The sequence below is a fragment of the Tympanuchus pallidicinctus genome, unplaced genomic scaffold (genome assembly GCF_026119805.1).
Source record: "Tympanuchus pallidicinctus isolate F22 unplaced genomic scaffold, pur_lepc_1.0 scaffold11, whole genome shotgun sequence".
NCBI classification, from domain to species: Eukaryota; Metazoa; Chordata; class Aves; order Galliformes; family Phasianidae; genus Tympanuchus; species Tympanuchus pallidicinctus.
Window position 1 is genome coordinate 2,468,784 of NW_026294627.1, and position 25,124 is coordinate 2,493,907.

A 25,124-nucleotide genomic window follows, 5' to 3' on the forward strand; every position below is an offset into this window, starting at 1 on the left:
GAGGTTGTGGATGCCCCATCCCTGGAGGTATTCAAGGCCAGGTTGGATGGGGCCCTGGGCAGCCTGGTCTAGTATTAAATGTGGAGGTTGGTGGCCCTGCATGTGGCAGCGGTGTTGGAGATTCGTGATCCTTGAGATCTCTTCCAACCCCGGCCATTCTGTGATTCTGTGATTCATTCTGTGAAAAGCATAAAAAGAAGACTTTTGCTTCCTACTAACTTGAATGAGGATTTTGGAGGAAGAGAGCCTTTTTCCTGGTATATAAGTATAGGATCCACAAAACTTCATTTTCTAAAGTTGTTTCACTTCTTAACCATATAGTTTGCTTACATAACTTCATTATTTCTGCACATAGATCTGCAGAGACACAGTCCGAGCAAGTGGTAGTGCTATTTCTGTGAGCTAGAGCACAGCTTAATATTTCAGCCTTTGCAATTGAAAAGTTGTGAATGGAGGAACAATACTTAGCAAATGACCCATGCCTTCATAATCCTATGCAAACACTGAGATGACTGCATCTCCACAGTAACTCTGATGACTTCAAAATGCTTAGAATGGATTTAGCTCATCAAGAGAAATGCTAGACATGTCTCACTCTTTAAATATATTCATTTCCCTTTGAAATTGATTTAATGAGGAAGTTGATTTGGCCTAAACAATCAACAGAATCAGACTTCAAAATGCATATTATATTATATATATATATATGTAAATATGTATGCATGTTCAAGCACATACACAGCTATATTTGAATATAAATGTATATATAGACAGACAGTCTAGTTTTGTTCTTTTAATCTTCTGATTATATTTCTACAGAAGATAGTTAAGATCCCTTGATTACCTACTAAGAAACTGGAGTACAGCATACCTGTTAATGGCTTATTGCACTCAAGGCCCTGATTGGTAGCAGGAAATTCTGAAGAGAAGAAGAAGCTCTATAGCCCTTTATAACAGGATAGCAGTAGGAATTCACGGAATCACAGAATTGCAGGGGTTGGGAGGGACCTCAAGAGATCATCAAGTTCAACCCCCCTGCTAAAGCATGTACCCTACAGTATGTTGCACAGGTAGACATCCAGATGGATCTGGAATATCTCCATACAAGGAGAGTCCACAACCTGTCTGTGCAATCTGCTCCTGTGCTCCGTCAAACTTTCTAAGTTTCATAACAAGGATGTTGTAGGAGATGGTATCAAACACCTTGCTGAAGTCAAGGTACACAACATCCACTGTTCTCCCCTCATCTGCTTGTCTGTTTTTTTATCAGATATTATAGTATATCATAAATTCACTCTCACAAAACAACCAAAATAAATGCTGTCCTGTTGATTTCTCAGGGGATAACATATAACTCTCTACAGCTCCCTGAAAGGAGACTGTGGTGAAGTGGGGGTCAGCCTATTCTCCCAGATAACAGCAACAAGATGACAGGTGATAGCCTTAAGCTGCATCAGGGAAGGTTCAGGATGGACATTAGGAAAAAAAATTCTTGGAGTGCTGAGGCATTGCAACAGGTTGCCCAGAGAGTTGGTGAAGTCACCATCCTTGGAGGTGTTTAAGGTAAGGTAGATTTAGTTATTAGGGACATGGTTTAGTGGGCAGTATTGATAGTAAGTCAGTGGTTGGACTTGATGATCTTAGAATTCCATCCTTAATGTTTCTATGATTTAAGGCAACATGTATGCAGAGTATTTTTAAAATTGGAACAATTTTCTTTTCCCCTCCTTGCTCACTTTTGAATTTTACTTGCTTGGAATGATTTTAATTTATTTCCAGGCGAATGAGAAATCTGTGTCTACAGATTTTTAAGCAAAGCAATTGAAATGCTATAATTATCAGGTAGTAAGAGAGGAGACAAAAGTTCAGGAAGTCCTCATTTGAGGTATTGTGTGCAGATTAACTCAGGATGCAATTGCTAAGAGACATTAGCTTGTTTCTATTGTACACGTGCAATTTTTATGCACAAGATATGTGGAATGGTATTTTTCATACTGTCAACATATAAATCACCTTTTAAGGTAATTAATTATAACTATTCTCATACTGTGATAGAGAACTCTTGTTTGCAAGTCTATTTTTTGTAGTAAGCTAAAAAAATAATCTAAAACCCCAAATCTATATTCACTAAATGACTTTGCCTTCGTTTCCTGTTCTATTCACTATTTTTAAGAATAGCAACATTCCTAGAGATGCGGAGAGGAAAATGATAACTGCCTAGAGCAATTTGAAAGGTTTTAGTTTTAAAAAAGGTACGAATTAATTTAGTGTAATAACGGGTATGACTACAAGTTATGGGATAAAAGCAAGAAATGGAAAATAATGGTGAAGTACTGAGAGGAGAAATGGGAAAAGGAGAAAAAGAAAGAGAGTGAGGCCTATTAGTCTTTAGAGAAATCTCCAAAGGGGAATAATATCAGCCCTATTTCTTGGTATTTAAAAGTAGACTGAAGAAGAGGTGAATAAATGTACAGCAAGGAACAATACTGCATTACCAGAGATTAATGAAATGATCTAATAGAGCTCTGCTGCCTGAGTGGCTGTCCACAGATATAGGCCATGTATAGTCTCATACTAAGGTATCTTTTAGTGCAAATATAGGATGGTTAGGACTTCTCTTAACTTTGACCAGAAGTATAGGAAAGTTATTCAATGAAAATTATTCTAACCTTCCCCCCTCCTGTTTTTTTGTTTTTTTTTTTCCCCACAAAACTTCATAATTTATAGCCATATTAGACAACCTATCCCCTTCTCTATTTCCTTCTCTTCCTTTACCTCAAATCATACACAGAGATCATAATTATGAGTGACACTGAAGGTGGTAAAGCAGCATTGGCAACAGTATTACTACAGTTTTTCTAAATATGTACAAATTTACATATAAATGTATACTTAAATTTCACAGGAATGACCATATGGGTTTAGAGTATGATGTTCATGGTATTTTTCAACAATATCTTACAAAAGGGATATCAATCTTTCTAATGAACTGTTAAGAAGTAATATTATCTTCAGTGAAGTTTTTGATCTATTTTCGTCAGGAACAAAAGTAAAAGGACTGGATTGTGTTTAGTTTTCTGCTATATAAAACTGCTAAAAAACGTCTTTAATGAAATACTCTAACTTCTTAAGCAGTGAAGTATTTTGGTTTTGATATTCTGCCTGAAAGTTATGATCTTCTAAGGGCTTTTTTTTTCTTTTTTTTTTTTCCTTAAATTGTGTCAAATTTAATTCATAAGCAGAAGTCATTTATCTTCTCTTATCTTTCTCTGGTGCTTACTTTTGATGTATTTATAGGTAGAAACCATGCCCTCTGTCAGATTTAATTTTGTCAGACCAAATAAATCAAACTCATCTAGTTTCTTTCTCTCATTGTTTGCATAATCTTTTTTTTTTTTTGCACCAATTCAGATTTTCATTAAACTAAATTTTCATTAAACTAAGTATGAATACCCTAACTGAGAACAATGCACAACAACATTTTGCAACAGGAATAACTGTTACAGTTGAATTCCTGTTTTTCAAAAAACGACAGCATAAATACTTTCCTTCATGTGATCCTAAAAACAGATTTGATATTTTCCATGGTCATATTACACTTCTCACTGCAGGGTGTCCTGTGACTGACTGGCAGATGCAAACTCTCCATATCACATGCAAGCGATGAGCTTAAAATCTAAGTTCCTAAAGGCCTCAATCTCACATTTATTGTTAAATGCCTTCCCACTTCTGCTTCTCTCATCCTTAAAATGATCTAATTTGCCCTGCACAATATTTCATCCATCCACTAAACTGATAATGTCACCTCATTATCTGATTAGACTTGTGATCATTTTGTTGATGAAATAAAAATAACTCCTAATTCCAACCTGCTCCATGAATATCTTTCTTTCCTCTAAACTTGTAGATTCTTTCAAAACACCTTTTGTAACTGTCCCAGTAGCCAAATGCTTACCAGCTTTAATACTTGCACTAACAGTATCTTCACTTCTTAAAGATTTCCCATGTGCAATTACATCCAATCCTTCAAAGAAATCTTGATAAATTGAATCCTCCCATGAGTGGTAAAGTTTTTTAAACTCAGTCCTAATTAGCTAAATACTCATAAAAATTCAAGCTCCTCTCAAAGGATAAGGAAGACTCATTTGATTTACATTCTGAGTCATTCATCTCACGTACCCCAGATGAAGCCATCTCAGCTCCAACCTGGGAAGCACAACTTGTTTCATTATCTCCATTTGTCAGTGAATGCGTTAATTGCCCTTTCTGGAATTCTTTTTATAGATCCTGCATTCCTTCAAATGCCGAATGCATTGCCCTCAAAGCAAGACAAAGCCTGTGTAGGGACTTTCATGATTTTGAACTTGTACTGACAGCCTAGGTCATGAAATTTAAACTGTTGGTTTCCAATGATGCAGAACTACTTTTACAGGCTCAGAGGGTTGTGATTACTAACTATCAAGTTGGAGGCTAGTTGTTGGTGGTTTATTCTTGGGTTCAGTACTGCCACCAATGCTGTTCAACATCTTTATTATCATGCTGAATGATGGAGCATAGTGCACCTTCTGCAAATTTGTAGATGAAACAAAACACTGGAGGAATGATGTGTGCACTAGATAGTTGATATGCCATTCAGAAGGAGCCCTGATAGGCTGGAGAAATGAGATAACAGGAACTTCATGAAGTTCATTTAACGTGTAATGCAGCAGAGGTTCTTTGGTCTTGTCACAAAAGGGAAATATTTAATTCTGCTAATGCAGAAGACTAAATCTATGCTTCAAGACACGTTGAATCCAAATGGCTGGAAGGCAGCTTTGCAGACCTAATGGTCATAGTGGATGCTGAAGTGAACATGAGCTAGCAATACACTCTTCTGGCTTCTTGGGCTGCATTAGAACCTATCAGCACTGGAGGTGATCCTGCCCCTCTGCTTGGCACATCTCAATTGCCCATCCAAGTTCCAAGTCTGGCCCCCACAGTTTGAAATGATACACTGGAGCAAGTTCAGCAAAATGCCATTAAGGTAATCAAATGATTTGAGCACTTGATATCTGAGGAGAGGCTGGGCCTATGCATCCTGAAGAAGAGATGGCTCAGAGGTATTTTAGAAATGTATATAAATACATAACCAGTGTGAACACGACCACAATTCTATTTAAATAAAAGAAAGCACATTTTACTGTAGCAGTGTTCAAACATTGGAACCATAGGCACAGGGAATTTGTAGTCTCTGTCTTTAGAGAAATTCAAGTCTTGACTGTGCACAGCCTTTGAGCAACTTGCTCTGGCTAACTCAGCTTTGAACAGGGTCTTTGGGCCATACCATCTCCAGGCATACCTTCCAGCTTCAGCAATTCTGTGATTCATGGTTTTAAGTTTCAAATAATTAGTATCTGAGTTGTTAATGAAGGAAGTTTCCTGTCAGAGTTTTATTCACCAAAGGAAATGTGAAATTCTCCCATTTACTCTGTGCTTCAAGTGTCTCTAACTTATATAAATCATTTACTGAATGTTGTCATTTTATGCAACTATTTGTGGAGTTTAAAAATTTGTATGAGATTTATACATAAAATATGATTTCTGCTTTTCTCACTGCAGTCTTCTGTCTTGGTGGGATGGAGATAGATAAATTCAGTATTCAAGACACATTTCCTTCCATGGAAGGAGCAAAACAGACTTCCTGCCCCACTCTTGGATGACATTCTAAGTATAATCTAGGACAACTGGAACAACAACAGTAAAAAGTAGTAAAATATGGATTTCTTGTTAACAGCTTTTATTGAAATAGACACTATTTCACATGTAGCTTTTGCAGCTGCTGGCCTGCAGCTCAGATTTGGGCCTTATGCCTTCCTAAGGCAGCATCCACAGACATATAACCTATCAAAGGGGGACTGGGGCAGGACTGGGAAGATGCTAGCACAGTGGCTGTCTTAATTAAATTGGTGCTGGTCTCACAGATCAAGGCAGTTACTGAAGTAAACTGAATAAATATGGCTGTTTAAATTCTAGCCAAATGGAACAGGTTCATATGTTTTTCACTGTTTCAAGGAAGCACCCCAATTGAATAGGATTTTCACATTCGTGTTTAATTATTGTTACTTAACAAATGTGCTCTTGAGCTGTTGAGTTCTGGCCCTTTGTTTTGTTTTGCAGTATTTTCTTTTTTTATTGCATCTATCATCAAGAATAAACAAAATGTATACCAAATCTGTAATTAATTCTGATTCAGTGGAAAGTTTTCAGCAGAATTTGTTTCATGCCTGGAACTGGCTTAGTTTAGAGGTCTGAGTTCCCAGATACATATGGAGGAAAGAAGGAAAGATAGAATAGAATGTACACAGACTAATGAAAATCAGAAAAGAATCCCTTAAACGTGTAATAAGAAAATAACCCAACAGTAAGTGTATATTTTGCTAAAGAGTTAGGTCTCTTAAACAGAAGCCTGCAAAAGATAATGATTTAACAAATATGACTGACAGTTACCACACTACCTCTTTAATCATGCTTTTTTCACTCAAGAATACTCTATATTTTCAGCACATTTCAAATACATTTTTGAGCTGAATGAGCCACTAACTTCAAAGGAATGAACAAACAGAGGATTTATGTAGAGCTAAATGGACTGATACGTTCAGTGAACACTTGTAAAATGGGACCATGCTAAGCTACAGTCAACCCTAACAGAAAGGATCTGCTTTATCTTCTGGAGTTGGTGTTCTCAGTGAGCTTACACTGTAATTGACATTTTAGGTCAAATTTATTATTTATGTGCTCATGTGTTGAATATCTGTTTTAATTATTCACACAACTGATGTGTTTGACCATGAACTCATTCTAGCCAGTGTGGTATACTTTCCTACAGGCAGCTGCAGTCTCATACCCCAGATCTTCCTATAATCAAGGAAATAAGACACTAATCATTTATGACTGAGGTTGATGTCCCTGAATGTTCTCAAATTACTGGGTTCTTCTCAGGAGATATCCATCTCATTTTTTATACATTTATTTATTATTTGCTCTAGAAATATGAAGCACAGGTACAACATATGCATTTGGAATTACCTACCAAGCCAGACCAACTTCTACACACGTGAGAGGAGCTTTGAGCCTGATTTCTTACTTTGGAACTGCTTTCAACCCACCAATTCTGTCAGTTGTGAATTGTCCACAATGCACCATTTCTTTTATTGCACTGAAGGTACTCTAGAGTCCTTGCCGGAACAAGAATTTCAAGTACTTAATTTGGACCTGGGAAGCTTCGTGAATTTCTGATCAAAATTAAAGCAAAGTTAATCATTGAAATTTTTAAAACCATAGAAATGTACAAACTAATAATGTGCACAATTAGTTGACCCTGTCCTAGAAGAAGGGCAAATGCTTAAATTGACATTAGGGGTAATGTTTTCTCACGGGTGTTAGTGATTCTCCAATGGCAGATATACTTGAACGTTCACTAAGACTTTGCAAGAGATCACAACCTGTCAAAATTGTCTTTGATTGCAGTGAAAGAAGAGGGGTCAAAATTACAAGACTGCACTCAGTAAATATGGAACTCCATATTTAACAAAAAGTAAAAATAATTAAGGAGTGGTCATCTTGAAGTCGGGCTTTTGTGTTCAGTTATACTGAGTGCCTGTAGCATGTAATCTTGGTCCCTTTTCTCTCCAGATTATAGATGACACTTAGACCATTCGCTTCACACATACATGTAGTTCAAGCAAACAAAGAAATATACAGTGAAGTTTATGTATCCAAGTCCCATCTCGACAGGGCATTAGGCTATGAACAGTGGTGCAACCACTGAATGTAAGGTAAAAATAATTGAAATTCCAAAGAGGCCATTCATCATGAAATTTTCCGTAAGAGTGTCATTCATCATCTTCTGTCAAAGGACCCAGAATACTGGCAAAAAATACCATCCACCTTAAAACAATTATTTAAATGCAATCACCACACAAAGTAATGTAATGTATTTTAGCTATATGGGAAATTGAAAAGGCTCACACTGTTACTAAGATAGAAGAAAAAATAGGAAGCATGGATATGCTTAGGAAAATTAACTTGCAGTTTCAGGTTTATGGAGCGCAGCCCTGTGGACAGGGATCTGGGTCCTACACTGCCCTGCACCACTGCTGCCTCATCTTGAGCACTGCATGCAGCTTTGCGTGTCACAGTATAGGAAGGACATAAAACTATTAGAGCGTGTCCAAGGGAGGGCTACAAAGATGAGGAAGGGTCTGGAGGACAAGGAGTATGGGGAGCAGCTGAATTCCCTTGGTTTGTTCGGCCCGGAGAAGAGGAGGATGAGGGGAGACTTCATGCAGCTCTTCTTGGAGGCCTGCAGCTCCTCACAGGGTGCAGAGGAGCAGCACTGAGCTCTGCTCTCTGGTGACAGACAGGACTCAAGGGAACCACATGTCTGCTTCAGAGGAGGGTCAGGGGCAGTGAGGAAAAGGCTTTGCCCCAGAGGACAGAGGGCAGGGAACAGGCTGCTCAGGGAGCATTGGGACACAGACACTGGGTTTGTGTTTGGGCAGTGCTGTGTGGAGTCAACAGGGCTCAGGGCAACTGTGTGGGTCCCTTGGAAATTGAGAATATCTATCTGCAGTAAGATTTGTAAACTCATGAAGATACACTAAATATTTCATTTTTAACACGGTGTTTGAATTTCAAAGTGTAAAATTCAGAACAAGCTTAGTTAGGGAATTCTGATTTATGCTTGTGGTAGAAAATAATTCTATCACTGAAATTCAGTTATAAATAGAGTTCAAAAATGCAACAGTAAATGAAGAAAATACTGAGAATTTCCAAAGAAAGGACATCTTAATTTGTACAAAGGGAATGGGTATCCGTCAAACTGTGATTACAGCACAGGTATAAAAGTAGAGCAGTAATGATATTTCTAACTCTTCCCACAGTAAGCTCGTAATCTCTAGCAATTTGCAGTTCAGTGACTTCTGAGACCTTTCTGCCACTGAAACATGGCCAAGTATCTCTCAGAAAAATTAGAAGAATCAAGTGGTGTTTTCAGAGGCTATCAAAAGACAAAGGTAGTTTTCTCCTTGTGCTCCAAATTTTGAAAGAGAAAATTCTGTGACTGCAGGTTCATTTTCTAATATATATATTCTTAAAATATACCTTTTTTTCTTTTTTAAAATAATTAGAAAGACTGGCTTCCATGAACTGGTACAGCTTTAATACATTTCACACTGAATAAGACTTGTTCACATATTGTCTTAAAGGTAACATTTTCTCTCACTAACTCATTCCTTATTTAACATGCTTATGAATGTAACTAGATCAGCTGGTCAAATATAATAGCAAGTACTCTATTTCTTCTTGCAAATAACTTATGGATTTCTGAAATGATTTTCAGTTTAAAATAGTTGCAAAAAATTAGAGTAGAGGAAGTTTGTATTACTATGGTGATTATAGAATTCTTCAGCAGCAACCAGATCAAACAGCATGTAACTCCAAGATGTGTCTTTCTTATCGATTTCCCAGATAAATGTATTATTGTCTTCTACATATGAAAATCCTGTAATATATTCCTTTCTGTAATGTTTACTTTAAATTGGTATGTTATACAATATTGTGAAGCATTAATTTTTTGTTTTATTTATGCACTTATTAATGGAGATCAGATAAGCTAGACGTGTAGATAGGAGGGGAAACGTAGAAGATAGTTTGCACACAGTTATATGACAATATCTTGTGAAAATTGGTGTTTTAACACATACCAAAATCTAGTCCCAAAATGTTGATTGTTTTGACACAAACTTATTTTTTGAAGAGAGTTCTTTTAGTTGTTCTTATTGCCATATAAAATTATGCATAAAAGAAGGATTATATTCCATACGATTCCTGCTAATTATACACACATAGTTCAGTGTGAAGCAGATTGGTCTTTTTCTGTCTTAACATATTCCAGTCCTTGAATTTTAGTTGTAATTGCAAACATGGATATATGTAAAAGTGCATCATATGTAAATTGTTAAACCCAGAAGAAAGCAGTCCTGTTTGGATCATTTTTGCTCTTATAAATCAGCAATCTAAAATCTCCAGTCTAGGAGACATGTAAGAGTTGAAGCAGCATATAACTGTATTATTACCTTTTTACTACATTCTGACTGCTTTTGACAAATGTAACAGCAAGCAAAATCATTTGTAAAGGCTGCATCTGACTTTTTAGAATCCATTATGAGAACTGCAAAGACTGGTTATTTATTTAAAAGTCAAGTCTATGTTCAGCAGATTTTGCCTAGTGTGAACAGTGATATCACTTTTGTGCCACCTTTTTTCCATGCCTAAGTGGAATGCAAGTAGTTTCTAATTACATAACCTGAATGTTTGCTATTGTAGTTTAGTCTCAAAGTACATCTGGCAAGCAGCTTTTGGTAGCAAACCCTTGTGAATTAATTTGCAACATCACCTCTGAAATGAGAATGTGCTGACTTGTTTTGCCTGGGTAATGATGTTACATTCTAATAGCATAGCAGTGCTCAGGGTCATTTCAGTGGTGAAAACTTCAGTCTATGCCTCTATTCCAATATTTATTTTAAGCTTTTTATTTTAATGAATATTTCTTCCCATAAAGCTAGAGCCCAGAATTTTCATGTTACTCAGACACACAGCTTCTCCTGTTCTCCATGTGTGAAAAATTGTAGAAAAAATTTGCAGTGCTTGGACAGCACTATTATTGACTGTGCTTTATTACAGGTAAACTAATGAGGATTAGTTCTGAGAAGAGCAATAATTTGAGCTTTCAGATTTTGTCATTAAGGTCTGCATAGAGACAAATCTAGCAAGATGAAGTCTATCAGGTTTTCAGGAAGCACCTTCCTTTTTCATGTAAAGGCTGAACTGGATTCTCTCTTATCAATAATCCTTGTTATCTAATGATAAGCAATGAGTTCTACAAACCGACTTTAGACTTTTTGAACTTGGGCTGCTGAGACATGGAAATAACACAGCTTCTATTCAGGCTGCTAGAGTTAATATAGTTCTTTTGTTTATTTTTGTCTTGCCATTTTGAAAATATACCATTAACTGTGAGACACAAATCATATAATCTGTCCTAATATCCTCGATCAAATTTCTATATAAAACACTACAGCAAAATTATCTGTATTATCTATTAATTCAATCATACTGACCTCCTTTTCTCCTTTTCTTTTTTTGCCAAGGATTCAAACACTCAAGAGTTTGCATGAGTTTGCCTGTCTCTTATGTGACACTTGCCAGCTTCAGGGACTATACCTGGATGAGATGAATCACTATTGTCTTTCCCCTGGAGACTATCTTCCTCTCAGTCTTAAGCTTTTTATTTTCTGAGGCTGAATTCTTGAGCATACTGCAGGCATCATTTTATGCTATCAGTGAAGAAAACTATCCTTCCCAGTAGGCAGAAACATAAACCCTTATTCATTATCTCCAAAGTCTGTATGTTTACCTCTAGAGTCTGCTCTCCCATATTTTTCACAGCTCTCATTGCAGAGGACGAATAATTTCTCCTCTACCTGAGAGGAGAAAGTATTTTTTGCTGATTTATTTCAATAAATATATATGTATATTTGGCTTTCCAGAAAGTGTTAAAATCTTTCTAGTTGCCTGGGCTTTGATCCTGTAATCAAATTCACTCATGTTACAGAACAGATAAGAGAAAAGCTTTGAGTTTAACATAGAGGAAAGAAACTTGGCTAGTGGCTGGAACAAGAGACTAGAAGGCAAGAGGTTTGGGATTTATTCCTGTCATTGCTATTTGCTTTTACATGATCATTGTCAAGTCATTTGACCTCTGTGTCTCAAGTTGCTCTATATTAGAAAGAAAAAAAATAATAACATTTCTCTATTCCAGGAGGATATTACATGGAGTGAGGCCTAATTAAAGCTAGTAAAGTGTTTTGAGATTCTTGGATAAAAGATGCGATAAGAAGTCCAACTATTAATTGCTTCATGCTCTCTACTAGATTTTAAGTCACATATCTCTTTGAATCATGGATCTCTATTACGTGAAGATTGGTAACACTATGGAATCCTGCAGCTGTTGGCCTTTTAATTTCAGAAACAGATGTCTTGTGAGACTGAGCCATCCTTACCAATAAACTAACCTAAAATCTTCAGAGTTCTGAAATAACACAGGAAAATAGCATACCAGTAATTATTTTTTTTCCTCATCATTTTCTTCACATTATTCTCACTTTCTGTGTTAAGCCCACATCATACATATGCTTTTCCCAGCTGTTAGGTGGATTAGAAGTAATCTTTATTTTTTTTCTATCCTTTTTTTCCTCCCCTCCATTGAAAATAAAAAATCTTCAGGAGATGTTGCAGGAAGGAGCATGTGTTGTATAAAATCACAAGCTGTGGAATAAGTAGAGAGAAACGTAGCACTCGAATCAGCACAGCCTTACATGAATCCTGAGCAGTCACAGTTTCTTCTAAGCACGTGCATAGTTGTTAGCCATTGTGTAGTGCAATCGCTTCTCCTTTGTCTGCCTTTTCCTCATATAGGATTACAACTGGCAAAGCACTCAAAAGACAGTGAAATTAATTAAAGAAAAAAATCCAATTTCTGCTATATAACAAAACAAACAATCAAGAACAAATAAAATAAAACCTGACCTATTTTTTTTTTTTTTTTTTTTTTTCCTTTTTAATAGCTGGGAAAACTACAGGCTACTGCCTTATCCATAACTTCCTATGTGCTGATGGAAGCTATTTGATTAATCACAGCATCGTATGGAACAGCAGGAACTACTGCTTTTCTAGAAGACCCAGATACAAATCCAAACACACCTTAAAAATGAACCTTTTAGTGCTGTACCATGCACTCATCATCTTTAACTGACAACAGACATTTTCTTGAATACACAGCACATGTCCAAAAAGAGCTAAGTTGACTACCACTTGGCAAAATTTTTCCACAGAAATGTAAAAAGTCTTCACCTTGATCCAGGTAGAAATAAGATTATTTGATGAGTTAGATTTAGGTGATTAATCATGAAGTTGGTAAAATACAGTAGAGACAAGAAATGTCTTTTTGAACAATGGGTAAAATCATGCTGCTGCTCAGTTTTGAAACCAGCATTGATGCTATCAGCTCTTTATGACTACCTGAAGATACTGTAGATTCACAGTTGCACAAGGATGAACAGCATTACCCGGTATCTGCTCTCATTCCCACGATCTCCAGCTAAATACAACTTCATTACCTTGCTCTTAGTGAAGTCATAGCATGCGAAGCACTTCAATAGTTAGCAATAACAGTATGTGAAATACCAAAGTCTGAGTGAGCTGCCCAGCTTCATCTAAACAAATGCAAAAGTACTTCAAGGAAACTGTGAAAAGTCAAACTCCAAGCAAATTTCAGTGTATAAAATACACCTCTACAGGTAGTTCTGGACTGGAGATAGATACCATTAATCAACATATAGCACAAAGTTCCATACAGCCACGTCAAAAAAAAAAAAAAACAGCAATGATGATGAATGTAACTTCTTTGAAGTAAAACAGCATTGAAAAATATTTTCAGGGGAAACCATACCTTCTACTCTAGCAAAAACAACTTTAATCTCTCACCACTTACCTGGGGTCTAATGTAAAACAGGAACTAGTGTGTTGTGCTCAACTACAGGTGAGACCTTCCCACCTCTTTTTCTGGGTTATATTTACCTCTTTATTAATTAAAAATGCTACAGCTGCAATTGGAATCACGTTGTTCAATATCTATTATCATTTAAAATGTGAGGAAATTGAGACATATTGAAAATATTTTTGATCAATGTATTCTATCTTGAAAGGCTTTCAGGTGTGGCTGACCATTATTTCTGCAGACTAAATCTATAGTTTCAACTCTACACTCCAACTATTTGCCACCTAAGAAAATGTTTTGTGAAAGGTCATTTTAATTTTTATAATTGTACTACTTCTACCACAATTTCAGTCATCAGGCAGTGAAAGACCAGAATGTGATACTTAAGCAGTTCTACTGCAATCTTGTATGCTGTTACCTAATGTAATAGTTAATATTTTCAAGGTTATCAGTGCTGTTTCAGAGCTTTATTTCAAGCTGCTTCCAGTAATTACATAGTGGAGCACCTGTGCTGGATGAGAATCAAGGGTATTAAGACCAAAAATCTCATAGTCTGAAATCATGCTTTCTTTTTTTCTTAAATTGATTTCTTTTCTTTCTTTTTTTTTTTTTTTTTTTTTTTAATTCTAGCAATCCAGCAGAATAGCCAGCACCCCAACTTGTGAGTGTATAAAAGCATGAGAAGTAGAAAATTAAAAGGTGACTGCACAGCAGATGCTCTAGTTGGCATAATTCAAGCTGGTAAAGTATAGATAAAGAGCACAAAAAATGAAAAACTAGAGCTTAGTTCTAAAGATCCCTTTTCAAAGAGGTTTCAGATTTTACTAGTAACAAAGAAAAGTACTATTGTAATGACTTAAATTTTTATGCAGTAGTGATATCTAGAGAAACATGTCATCTGTCAGTGCACACATAACAGCAAGGCAAATAAACAAATGATTATCTGGTAAAAAGATTGCAATTCCTGTATTTGGGAACAGAGCTACTATTTCTTGTAATTGATTTATAGAGTTTATCGTGCTTTCGTTTCCAGCTGCAATGCCTGTTTCATTCATGTCACAAACCATACTGTGCCAAAGTATGCAGTATAGTGCTTTTTTGTTCAGTATAGCTTTTCTGTAGGATGTTCAGAAATCATCAGAACTCCAGTATGGCAGTAGTTTGCTACTAAAGAATCAATCTACATCAAAAATCGGTAAATATGACAACTCTGATAATTTATGGAATATAGGGGCTGTTGACTTTGGATTGGGTCCCCAGGCAACTTTGTATTAAAGTGAACAGGGTAACCAAATATTGTTTTTATATTTTCAGTAAACTAAGAGTGAGGTTTGAGAAATCTTTATGATTGCAAATCCTGTCAGGCATTTGGCTTCCAATAAAAACAAGTTGTTATTCTTTAGTCATAGTTCAGACAGTACAGATTTTACCTGATGCAAATTACATTGATTACTAACTGCAATGTATTTAACGAACTGTGCTTACCAACAGCTTCTACCATCCCCCTGCTTGTGTACAACTATTTCCTTTAAGAACTGTAAATTTGCATTTGATAATTGATGCTCCACATCCAGAAACAACCAATTAGAGAAAAACAGGGTTGGGGGAGAAACACCAGGTGATATATTAATGCACACCTTAATCTCAGTGAGGATGAGTTCCACCTGAAAGAAGTTCCTCCAGCCTTTTGTGAAAGCATCCCAGGAAACATCTCCACAACATACCCAAACAGTTTAGTCCAGCGCTCAGTTTTCCCAACCTGGTCCAAGATTTTTGCTGCTGCATTAATATATTCAGCTTGAATTTAAATTCCAGCTTCTTTCTCTTTCTCCTATGAGCACAGTGCAGAGAATAAACTACCTACTTCTTTTCCCAACAGCTTTTTCATCTACTTCTAGCTCATCAAGATTCCTTCACTGTAAACCACCTTCAAGGACTTTCATATTTTTTTTAAATCTCACTCAAGAAACTCTTGTAGCTCAACTGTGTTTTTCCACTGATGTCTGCACCCAGCTGGTTCATAGCTTTCTTAAATATCTTGGAATGGACTCTCCCTGAGATTGTATCAATATTAATTAGAGCAAAAGAATTATTTCACAATTTGCAGGCAGTACCCTTATTTACACTGTAAAATGCCATTTGAATTTTTTACATCAATATACTATTCTTCATTCATATCATCTTGGGAAGTTTCATAGCATTATAGCAGAGAGACTGGACACTGAGTTCCCCGAGTAAAATCCGTCATGATTTCCCACGTGAGCTTAAGTTTTGCCCAGCATGGAAAAATCTGTGTCCTACAGTGATCAAAGCAGTCAGTGATCACACTGACTTTTGAGAGAAAGTCATACTTTGAAACAAAAGGGTTTAAAAGATAATCTGGAAGCCACAGGACAAATTATATGCACACCTATGGCATTAGGTAACTAATTATCTCACACAGTTGGATCCTAACTTTAGAAATTGTTCTTCCTTTCTTCTGGTTCCCCATCTTCCTTCAGCATCAATGGATTTCCATTGGTCTTCTCCACTGGATATGAAATTATGTGATTTCTCTTGATATGTAATGTATGCTGCAGTGTATAAATTGTACAACATATGCCTGATAATCATATGAATTGCCTAATTACACAAACTCACAGACTCACAAAATAAGTTGGATTGGAAGAGAGAGATGTCTTGACATATACTTCAATCTCTGCTAGTTGGACTGTTGGTCTAACACACTGAGTTTTCTGTGGGACTTGTACAGTTGAATTTTCAGTATTGCATATGGAAATAAACCACTAACTACTAATATTTTCAACCCCTCCTCCCAGTAAAGGTTCATGCAATATGTAAAATAATAGATCATTTCTCAGGATTATTCTCTCCTCCCCATTAAATAAGCAAATAAACAAACAATAATAATAAAAAAAAGTTAATTTGTTTTTAATTAGTTGTGTGTCAAAGGGACAAGGATTTCAGCTACTGTGGCTACTACCACCGAGTAAAATTTCATTTGTTCCTTATCAGTCTTTATATTGTGTATCTCCATGTACAATAATCTGGCAAGTCATATCTACTGAGATCATCCTGGGTTTTTTCAGCTTAAATTAATGAGGTTTTTTCTCATTGTCAGGTACCAAATTGTCAACATATGAAGAATAGATTTTACAGAAGATTGAATGAAGTAGGAGTCCACAATGAGGACAGTACTGGAAATGCAAGAGTTAAAGTAACTAAAAAAAATAAAGTTATATTTTCTATTATTTCATTTTTTTATGATTTTTTTTTTTTTTTTTTTAAGAAACAAGTCTTATCAGGCTTAATGGGTTTTAGTCATTCTTAACAGCTATCTAATGAGCTCTCCAATTATATAAAGAAGAGCAATTCAGTTCATACATTACCGTATCCCCTCACAGTTCTCCCTCTTCAGAAATGACTCGCTCAAGGTCATGTAATAAACCAGATGCAGTTTTAGGACTAAGGCACAGGTGTTTCTGGCTTTTGACCTTATAACTGCTCCTTTATGATGCGTGGTTTTCTTGATATTCCCCTCTTGAATACCTTAATATTTTACAGGCAATAACCAGTTCGGAATAAAAATGGTGCCCATGTTCATAGTCCCACAAACATTTTCAGTATCAAAAATGAATCAAACTCACAAGGTCTACAATGTGTATAACCACAACACTAGCAAAAAGAAAAAAAAAAAAAAAGAAAAGCAACAGCTTTCTTACTCTTTCTATGAAAAAAGAGCTTTACATTTTCCTTAAGAAGGACAATACGTGGGTAAAAAAGCCTACAAAACATCACGATGCACAACAGCACAAAATACAGTCTGCAAATTTATTTCTCAAGGGAGAGTGGAAATGTGACCTAACAGTTCTGAAATTATTTAGAAAAAGGAGAGACAACTGTAAACATTTCCAATATCTTTTATATTTAGAAAACCTCTAATTGCTTATGATACTAGCATTTGTGTAGCTCAAAGTTAAATACTGCAAAAGACAACAAAGCAAATACAAAGTTCTTACCAGCAGGACTGTTTGCTAGGGTAGATATTTTATCCGGTTCTTGTGTGATACTTTATCTCCAATAGAATCCATATACTATTACCAGAGTCCTATAAAATGGTAAAGACAAAAAAACACCATAATTCTTTGAAGAATATTGTAAACAAGAAGTACAGTCTTAGTAAGATATATTACATGTTACCAATTTTTTATATTAAATCTAAATAGAGTAGCTATTATAGAATCATAGAATCACAAGGTTGGAAATGACCTACAAGATCATCTAGTCCAACCGTCTCCTCATCACCGTTGCCACCACTAGCACTAAAAACCAAATAGTGCTGAAACATGAGCAAGGACAGCAAGAATGGTGGCACAATTATCTCCTCCAGCAGAGAAACATTCATGTTGAGTTGGAACTTGGAGGTCCCCAACATGAATGTGTTTCCACATAGAAATACTAACCACTGTTTCTGTGTTTTCAAGGATATGCAGGTATACAACCCCTGCACTGGCTTACAGCTCTCATTCCTAAAGAACAAGAAGTTCATTCTCTGTTGGGAGAGGACTGACCTCAATTACAAGGCATTTTAAATAAGAAAAATATTGGAAGAATTGCCATATGAAAGTAACACAGGAAACTACTGGCTGGTGGTTGAGTTTTGTCAAAAAAAAAAAAAAAAAAAAAAAAAAAAAGATTAATTATCTATACTGTAACATTTTCATGATATAAGATGGATAAAAATGGCATTGTGTACATCTGCTTGAATGCAGAGATTTTCCCAGTACAGTCTGAAATTCTAGTGGGAACCTCAGTAAAAATATTTTGGAAAAAAACAAAAAAAAGTGGAATTTGTACTGCTCTGCTTTACCTCCTAAAATCTAAGACAATTCCTTTGGAGCTATCAGAGAATAAGAAGCACCTCTGAGAGCAAATCATGTAACCTCTCTTCACAAGAGCTGTTTAGATGTTCAGTACAGGTTGGACTAACAGGTACATAGCTTAGACAACATGAACTCCATCCCAAAAGTGCACAGGAAATAGGAACAAAATAACAAGAATTAAATTGTCAAATTTCATTTCAGCTATGTGTAGCTGTCCTCCACTCCTACAATCTGGTATGGTTCAGAAAGTCATCTGTATGGTTATGAAGTTCTGCTCTTAGCATTGCAAATCAGACTTCAGACACCTTTCCCAACAACTGCACTGAGATGACATGAGAAGTGAATAGATTTCTTTTCAGACCAAGGAAACCAAGTGCATGAAATCACGTCCAAGACCACTCTATTTAGACACGCTTTCCACATCTGAAGCAGTAGTAGGACACATAAAGCTAAACATTTACAAATAAACTGCAGAATACTCAGAGTACAGCATAAATATTTTATAAGTGTTCAGAACCTGCTAAAAATGTGTTCATTTTCTTTCACTTTTAGTAATGCAGCCTATGTACTGATAGCACCCATAGCTGATGTAACCACTTTATGCAAAAGGATTAATCTTGCCAAATATGAAATGGTTGCTGAGATACAGCCTGGTCTGCCCACTGAAGAAAAATTTTGGCATTTTAATCTGCTTTTAGTGAGTTCAGGAGCATCTTCACCCTACAAGCTCTTTAAGAATATTCTCCTGCTTAACATGCACCAATTAGAAGTAGGAAAGGCAGATGGCCTAAATAAATTAGGGATAGCATTCCAGCCTTGTCTCAGTTCATCACCATTGGCAAACCTAAGCAGCAGTAGCAGTCAATAGTTAGAAAGAGAAGTATATGTATTTTTTTACTCTGTTCGTTTCCTGAACAAAATCAGAGAAGCACAGCAGCTGCTGGAGTAGTCAGTTTGCAGAGATGTAGAAAGCAGAAACCTGGACAGGGTGCATGAAGTCTGAACATTTTCAGACAATGTTTTGATTTCTTGGTATTGCAAGCACTTCAAACTTCCACTGAAGAAAAGGACTTCCATTCCCTGCGCTAAGTATGTGTGATATTGCAGCCTTAAGTAGAAACACATTTTCTTCATATATATTTCTGAATGGACCCAACCATCTCCATGCCTTGGAAGGCCTAGAGTTAGTAGGTTTTTTAGATCTGATTAAGTTAAGTAGAACATCCTTTATAGATGTTGGTACAATGGCTTACAGGAAATCAGAAAAATCTGCATATCAAGAACATCTGCCACACAGCACATTATTGTCACAACAGGACCAATTCAGGTCCTGTTTTCCATCTCTCAAACCGCTGTGCAAAGGTGCTGGCAGGTAGACTGGTAACCGAGCTTTGAGATTTTCGATTGCTTTCTAAAACAACATCTGTTGTGCTAATGAAAATTAGCCTTAATGATAATCACAGGTCCATTTTATTTATCTATTTATTTGTTCATTTTAATAGTGATGGCTCCAGCTGCTCCATGGTGTTGTTATTAATGGGCTGTAATTCTTGACTATAGCATAGCTTCATGGACTGCACACTTAGTGACATTAGGGCATAGGCACTGGGTGGATAGCTGAGCAGGGCAAACCTTATCATACAAAAAAACCCCTCAGACATTAAAATCACATGCTCAGTAAATATCTCACAGAATTGTCTTATCAATGAGAGGGAGTTTGTTTGGAAGAACTGTAACAAGCAGATCATATTAGTAAGTGAAGTCATGCACAGTTCAAGACTGTTGAACAAAGGAGTAGAGTAGCATTTATTCCTGGCCTCTGACTGAAACCAAATGAATGACTAATCTTTCAAAGTGCACATTTATACACTTTTCTGACCTAAATAGACATGCCTATCTTCCCTGATTCAGTAACCCTATTATATTTAGATAAAATCTTTTCCCCTCATCTAAGAAAATATGAGAGACTATATAGACTAAGTTGTAAGTAAGAAGAAATTTGAGGAATTTCATTCAGATGAAGAAAGCAACTTTCCTTCCTCTATATAGAGGCTGGAAAGTGCAAAAACCTCATAGCTTCACAAAGTAGATATGCCTAACTTCAGCTTTAAAATGTGATGAAGAAAAGTATTCAGATGGAAACATGGAAGACAGAAAAATTGAGGAGAAAAAAGAGATTAAAAACAAGGGATAGATGAGTGGACAGTGAAGTGGGTTCAGAACTGACTGACTGGCAGATCTCAGAGGACTGTGGTCAGCAGCACACAGTCTAGTTAGAGTTCTATAGCTAGTGATGTTCCCCAGGGGTTGGTGGTCAGTCCAGTCTTGTTCAACACCTTCATCATTGACCTGAATGAAGGGAGAGAGTGTATCCTCAGCAAGTTTGCTGATGATAAGAATCTGGGAGGCGTGGCTGACAAATCAGAAGGCTGTGCTGCCATTCAGTGAGACCCAGATAGGCTGAGAGTTGGATGGAGAGGAACTTGATGAGGTTCAACGAAGGCAAGAGCAGTGTTCTACATCTGGAGAAGAATAATAACACTCATCAAGTCTGACCTGCTGGAAAGCAGCTCTTCAGAGAAAGATCTGTGTGGCCCGGTGAAGGTCAGCAGTGTCCAAGGAGGCCAGTGGCCACTTTCAATGCCAGTGGGGTGCATTGAAAGACAGTGTCCAGCAGGATGAGGGAGGTGATTTTGCTTTACTCAGCCCTGGTAAGGCCACCTCTGGAGTACTGTGTCCAGTTCTGGGCTCCTCTGTTCAAGCAAGATAAGGAACTACTGAAGAAAGTCCATCAAAGGACCACAGAGATGACTGGGGGCCTGGAGCATCACTCTTATGAGGAAAGGCTGAATTACCTGGGTCTGTTCAGCCTGGAGAAGAGAAGACTGAGAGGGGATCTTATCAATGCTTATAAATATTTGAAGGATAACTGTTCAGTGTAAGGAGTCAGAAGATTTTCAGTGGTGCCCTATGACAGGACAAGGGACAGTGGACATAAGCTGGAACACAGGAAGTTCCAGCTGAACATGAGAAAATAATTCTTTACTTCGAGTGAGACAGAGCACATGCTCTTTTGTGGTGCCTCTTTCTGTGGCTATGTTCAAAACCCACCTGTATGCTTTCTTGTGTAACCTACACAGAGAAACTGCTTTAACAGGGGATTTTGACCAGATGATCTCCAGAAGTCTCTTACAATCCCCATGATTCTGTGATACTGTGATTCTTTAATTTTCATTCTATATTTTAAGTTGAAGACAAATTATAGGCCACAAGTGTATGCAAATATTCCATCAACCGGTTTACTTCTTCCTATGGACAGTATATATATATATATATATATTTAAGTGCAGTTGGATTTTTTCCACCAGATAATTAGAAAGCATACATAGCATATGCCGCATGTTAATTACATGGCTGTTTTTCAAATTTAGAAAGCTGGGCATTTTGCTGTTCAGAACTAACTGTTTAATGTGTAGTGAGCATTATTAGATACCATTTGATTTCAATCTGAATAGCGTAACTAGGAAGCCCAGTCCCTGCATAGCTAGTTGCTATTGTGCTTTGACATGCCATATTCAATGTTTTTTACTGATGAGAAATAATTGTTATTGGTATTTCCACTGTTAATGAAGGGTTTCCTGTTTCATTATATTGTACTTTTCTTGAAAGTCTAACAGCTTTATTCAACTTCTGTATATATATTATTTTTGTCCTTAAGTCCTTTCACTGGTGGTTCTACTTAAGTTGCGGCAGTCTTAAAGTATCTGGATTTTTAACTGGGATAAAGATATGTCAAAAAAATGTTTTTTTTCCAGAGCTTTTGGAAAGCCTCGCATCTGGGAACTTGTACCACATTTCTCAAAAGATGAGACTCAGGCATTTCATGCATTCCCAGATACTCACTTTGGTTACAAATATCTTTTTATAGCATTTGAGCTTTTTCAGGCTTACTCAAATCTAGGACTTACAGAACTGTGTAAATATCATATCACTGCATATAGCACTATTTGAATTAAAGTCCTGCTGTTTTAGGCACTGCACACAAATTACATCCAGATTGTCCTTTATCCCTAATTACTCTCTGTTTTTATTTATAGGTTTAAAAGAAGAGACAATTGGCCGTACCAAGTGCTGGTCTTCCTTAATAATTACTTACAGATACATCCCACTGTGAACAAAACCAGCTGCCATCTTCTATTATCTATGACAATCATTCATAAGAGCATAAAAAAACCACCCTTCTAAAATAGTACCTTTGACCTTCAGATTAAGTGGAGATTAAGTACCAAAACCTTAGAGGAGAAATTAATGTAGCAGACTGAAATTCAAAAATGTATGAACATGAGTTCTGAGTCATAACTAAACAAGAAAATCACAAGTTATGGCATGGCTTTCAGTAGCCACCAAATAATTGCACTGAACTTTTAGATTTGCTTTATGAAACACGTATATCAATAACCTTGCACTGAATTTGCAGGACGTTAAAAAGGCACTGTCCTGAAGATGTCTTGTTTTTCCTTGTGAGTAAGAACCAAATGCACAGCAGGTGTGTAAGGAGGAAAGGAAATCTCTGCATTATAGTAGCTTTATAAAGGTCCTGTTTCCCAACATCATGTGAATATGTGAATATCTGCAGATGGCAGATACTCTGAAATGGCAGTTCTCTCCTATGTTCAGACATCTGAATTGTATTCTAAATGCCTGTTGTAGGTAGAGCTAAATAGTCACTCAAAACTGTATCCATATTGATTGGTAAGAATGGGCCTCCTTTTCTCCAGACTGAACAATCCCAGTTCCCTCAGCTGTTCCCCATAAGACTTGTGCTCCAGACCTTTTGCTGGCTGCCCTTTGTTGCTTTTTTCTAGACGCTCTAGGGCCTCAGTGTCCTGTAGTGAGGGGCCCAAAACAGCACTGTAGTTGAGGTGCGGCCTCACCAGAGCTCGATACAGAGGGATGATCATTTCCCTCCTGCTCCATTACTGATCATTTCCCTGCTCCTGCTGGCTGCAGTATTTCTGCTACAAGTAAGGAAGCCATTGACCTTCTTGACCACCTGGGCACACTGCTGTTTCATGTTCAGTTGAGTGTCAACCAACACCCCCAGATCCTTTTCCTCTACCAAGTTTTCCAGCCATTCTGCCCCAAGCCTGTAGCACTGCAAGAAACTCCTGACTGCATCAATTTGGCAGCTTGGTGAAAGGCTGAGCTTGGAGGAGCACACTGAGTTTTCTTTCTGTGCTGTCTGTGTCACAGGTACTGCAAATTATTGTCAATTTATAAGATGCATTGGTCAGTTTATAAGATATACGAGAATGCCATAGTTCTTATCTGGAGCAGAGTTAACAATCTCTGATCTGCTGTTGCAATATATAACATTTTAAAATGCTCACAGCAAGTAATTAAATAAATGGATTTATAAATCAGAAAAATAAACAGGAATGAGGAAGGCAAATTGTGTGATCCCTCAATAAACTGAAAAGATTCCTTTTCTGAAAAAAGACAAGCTAATGTAACTTTGAGCAGCAGTGCTGATGTAGCTGATACTTGATGAATCAGACATGCTTGCAGAAGATGTCAGTTCCCATTTTCCTTCCTGTAACCTTTAAATAAAAATAAGTGACATTCTGACTTGTACCAGAATCCCTAATGAAACTGAAAGGCTGTTGAAATAATTACCTGGCAAATCAACATGCGTATTTATATAGATCATTTTCCTGCACCTTCTCACTTAGGCACCTAATTTCTCCTATCCATTTTGTTATTAAATCCCATGCATGGAGGAGTGGGGAAAAAAAAAAAAAAAAAAAAAAAAAAAAAAAAAAAAAAAAAAAAGAGAAACGGAGCATGAGCAGAAAGTGATAGAGTTTAGAGCTTAAAAGCAGGTGGAATTAAATGGAAATCTGGTCTTGAATTCTCTTTTTCTACACAACTATCTATCATCATTCAAGTCTTTCTTGGGACCCACGTTACCTGCAATTTTTTTGCTCTTCAGATTTTTTACCTGACAAAAAAAAAAAAAGATTAGAACTGCTTCTATTTCAAAATATTTTTATGTTTACATCTATTTTTTTCTGTGTATTACGTCAAGTATGACATGAAAGTGCAGCCACTGTTTAGAAGCACTAACAACAGGCATTTGCACATACTATTTCAATATATCTCACAGAGGGATATTCACAAAGGCTAACTTAAGCCTTGGAAGACTAATTTCCCCAGGCTTCCATTACAGTTAGTTCAGATGAGGGATCCTTCAGAGAGTGATTCAGATTAGTAGAGTAACTTTTGTTAACCTTTCTGACTGTCCCTCAACGAGTATCATTTTATGACTAATTGGCATCCTCAGTCAATCCCCTAGCAAACAAACACCTACCTCAAATACACAGACCACATGAAATTGGTCTCTTGCTGGTATTCTCAGTAGTCTCTCACAGTAGCATTCATTCCTTTCAAGTTATTATAATTATAATGAAAAATACTGCTTGAACAGCAGGGTTGCTGTATGAAGTGGCACTGAATACTTGAATCATCATTGCATTGTTTTTCAGCTTCACTACATGGAAATATCAAACCTTGTTTCACCTGATAGTCTAGATGGACCCCATTGAGATATCTCCATATCTGATCAAAGGCCAGGTTAGAGATGA

At 36.7% G+C, this 25,124-nt stretch overlaps 1 protein-coding gene across 1 annotated transcript in view; it reads right to left on the reverse strand.

Moving 5' to 3' along the window:
• TENM4 (teneurin transmembrane protein 4) overlaps nucleotides 1-25,124 on the reverse strand; it is an 810,928-nt gene that overhangs the window by 719,090 nt on the left and 66,714 nt on the right. The window contains exon 3 of the mRNA XM_052669278.1: nucleotides 17,617-17,705. The gene's annotated coding sequence lies outside the window, so the exon portion shown is untranslated. The remainder of the gene's footprint in view (nucleotides 1-17,616; nucleotides 17,706-25,124) is intronic.